This window comes from Bison bison, unplaced genomic scaffold, assembly GCF_000754665.1.
Source record: "Bison bison bison isolate TAMUID 2011002044 unplaced genomic scaffold, Bison_UMD1.0 scf7180017864381, whole genome shotgun sequence".
NCBI lineage: Eukaryota > Metazoa > Chordata > Mammalia > Artiodactyla > Bovidae > Bison > Bison bison.
Genome location: NW_011494953.1, coordinates 2,092,476 through 2,096,173, shown reverse-complemented (window position 1 = coordinate 2,096,173; position 3,698 = coordinate 2,092,476).

The window sequence follows — 3,698 nt, the reverse complement described above, 5'->3', positions numbered from 1 at the left end:
TGGGGACATGGCAGATGAGCAAGGCAGAGTAGATACCTGTGAATGAATTTGTACAAGATGGATGACTTCTCCGGAGAACAGGAGGGGGGATGTGGAGATGGGTGGGGAGGAAACTAGATCTCCAATGGGTGAGGAGAACCTGGACAGCGTGGATGGCGGTGAGATGGAGAAACAGACGTGAGTGAGCGCAAGCCAGTAGGGCTTTGCAGTTGGGTTGGATCCGAAACCTGAGAGCAACGGTGTGACTGCAGTTTGGGCTGGGTCAGTTCACAGTGAGCCTCTACTGGAGCCTCTCCTGGAGGAGGATGGAGGGAGGAAAGGCAACACCGAAACGGAGTTCAGGAGAAACAGCAGGTTAGAAACACGTATCTGGCCATCATCTTCTTTGAGTAAAGAGAAGATGCAACCCCATTTATGAGGAGCAAAAGGAAGCCGACTACTCGGGAAGATAGATTGAAAGAGGAGCCAGAGAGGGGAGAATCTAAGAGCTGGGAGCTTGAGCCAGGGCTGCTCAAGTTCTCAAATTTGGAAAAGGGAATGAGGTTTGCTTGGCCAAGAGTGGGAATTGCTTCAGTCACAAACTCAAGCAGCCAAGGCTGTGAAAGCCTTTGAAATTTTAGCAGGAGAATGAAAAGACAATGGAGAGCCTGAAAATCAGAGAGGGCCTCAAGCTACTGAAGAGTCCAACCCTAAAGAAGCGAGACAGCTTGTATTACATTCATGTATTTTAAAGATCTGAAAACACAGACGGGATGGGAATGCACTGAAGGAATGGTGGGACTTACCACATTCTCATCATCACAGCCCCCTCCCAACTGAGGATATTTTCCTAAATGTCTTTTTATCTCTAAAACTAGAAGGCTTCCCCCAATCCCTGCTATTAACCTGTCCGCTCCACTCTTCTGCCTTAAGTTATTTTCCTTCTCTCTTCTCTTCATGCTGCCATAAACATTTGAACAGTAACTTGATTATTTTAGAAGAAACTAATGCGGTTTCCTCTTGTTTGGCTTGAAGGTAAGTGATCCTGTTGTCATCGTTTCCTATTTGTTCTGCATTTTATTTTGAGGCCTCTTCTGCTCAGAAGAAAGGTTAGTGAACTTCATCAGCTAACAGAACTACCTCTCCTTTATACCTTTCTTGCTATGTTTGAAGCAGTATGATGTCTGAAAAATCTGTGTTCCTACAAGTTGCTGCTGCTGCTAAGTCACTTCAGTCATGTCTAACTCTGCAACCCCACAGATGGCAGCCCACCAGGCTCTACCATCCCTGGGATTCTCCAGGCAAGAACACTGGAATGGGTTGCCATTTCCTTCTCCAGTGCATAAAAGTGAAAAGTGAAAGTGAAGTCGTTCAGTCGTGTCCGACTCCTAGCAACCCCATGGACTGCAGCCTACCAGGCTTCTCTGTCCATGGGATTTGCCAGGCAAGTTAGGAGCCCCCTTTTCTGTCTCAGGTGGCCTCCTTTGTTTTGCCATCAAAGGGCCTGGAGAATCTTTGCCCAGATGTTCTGATTCCTCAGAAGAACCCTGTCTTCTTCATCCCCATCATTCAACCTGACTCGCCTAATACTTCTCTGGAGAAAAACTGGCTGCAGCCTTGAGGGAGGCGGGACAGCAGCAAGCAGTGACAAGCAATGAATGCTGCCTTCCCGGTTTGTGTGAAGAGAAAGATGCCAGGAAGGGGAAGCCTTCCTGGTCCCCTCAATCCCCACATCTCAGGAGATCCCAGCTGTCAGTAAATCACTGGAGGTGCCTTTTGGTTTAAACCCAACCTTCCATCTTTCTGTCCTGACCCAGAAACTGTTGCAAAGCTACAGTGAGCAGCTCAGGGGAAAATTCACAATATTAATTCCAGCTCTGGTGACCTTCCTCCTCGTGCACACCTCATCCCATCTCTGACCACATGCACACACACCCATGTCTCTGTTGGAGATTTCATATGCTGCGGACTTGGCTCAGAATCCTCAGTAAGTCCCATCCCTGATGTCTTACCAAGCCAAGAGACGTGTTTTGTTTTGTTTTTTTTTTTTGAAACAATGTCCACAGATAGTCCCTCCAGTGCCACACATGTTACTTCTCTTTCTGTCTCTTCTTAGTTTGGGGCAGTTTAAGAAAAGGCAGAAGTATGGGGCATAGATGGAGGTGAGTTGTGGGGATTCACTCATCCTTGTCCTCTCACGGAAGAGCTCTGGTCTGAGGCCAGATCTAGGCTGGAAAGTAAGCAAGTTATGAGGGTGAGGTTGCAGGTAGCCACCTAGAAGCAAATGGCCCATATGTTGTGAAGTTAAAGACAACACCTGTGTGAACCCCAGCAGGAAAGCAGTTTACAGAGTGGAATCTAGAAACCCGAGAGACTAGGGCTAATGCATCTGCTTTCTGCTAGATAGGAGTTACTGCTCCGGCCTGCTAGATACTTCTTGGGATCTTTGCCTCAGGTCACCGACAGGTAGGTGAAGCTGTGAGACAAGTGCGCCATGGGCTTTGGGGCCTGGGTTCCCTTCCTGCACCATCCCTTCGTCACTCTGTGACGCTGGGTAAGTGAGCTCACCTCCACATCCTCCATTTCCCTGTCTGTAAAATTATATCCTGCCTCATGTCATCAACTCAATGGACCTGAATTTGAGCTGAGCAAACTCCAGGAGATAGTGAAGGACAGGAAAGCCTGGCATGCTGCAGTCCATGGGGCAGCAAAGAGTTGGACATGACTGAGCAACTGAACAGCAAGAACAGAGGGTTGTTGAAATGAGGAAATGCACATTAAGGGCCTAGAAGAGAATCAGGCAGGTACAGAGAATTGCATTACAAACGGCGGTGGCACACTCCGCTCCCAGTATCCCACAGCTCCCCCATGTGAACGAGGGACAAGTGGAGGTCTGAAGTGTGAGGCCGCGTGTCCTCAGCCTTCAGATGGACAGGGCTGACTATGGGAAAGAGGCCTGCTGACCTGCTTTCTCCCTTCTGTGCCTGCTCTATAGAGCATTCCAGAACTAAGCCCAAAAGAAGGGCAGAGGAACAAGATCATGAAGGCATGATCAAGGCCTAGGCTGTGCTCAAAGGACTTCCTATGAGGAAGTCTGGGCCTTCCTCATAGAGTTTTCTCTCCCCAACCTCACCCTCCGTACCTCCTCCTCCCCCCACCCACTGTGGGCACCAGATCCTCTACCTCCATCCTTCCAAGACACTTATTTGAAGCTTTTAAACTTTTTTCTTTATTTAGACAGAAAAGACCAACTCTTTAAAAGTAAAATGCAATAAATAAATAAGTTAAGCATAGAGAAGTGTCTGAAACTGACTCCCCACTCTCCCCTTACCACCCCCACCCCCACCCCATTTCTTTTCCCTAAAACCTCTTTCTAAAGAAAATGATCAGGTAATAAACCCTTTTAGCCCGCCCCGCACCCCTCTTCCCAAATACCCAGTTACCCCCCAAAGCAAAGGGAGAAATCAAGAGAGAGAAAAAATCCAAGGGAAATATTGTCTAAACTCCCAGAAAGAGAGATGGCAGCGTCCGGGCTGGGCCGGGCTGGATAACGCACGGGTGGTAGTGGTATTTACACGGAGGGGACCAGCAGAGACTGTAAACATTTTTAGGGGTTTGGGGGAGGTCTTTTCCTCATGAAAGGAGGAGGGTCTCTGTGGCTGACTGGCGGAGAGGCAGCCCTCAGGGCTCCCCCACACCCTCCTTAGGGGGGCCCTCAG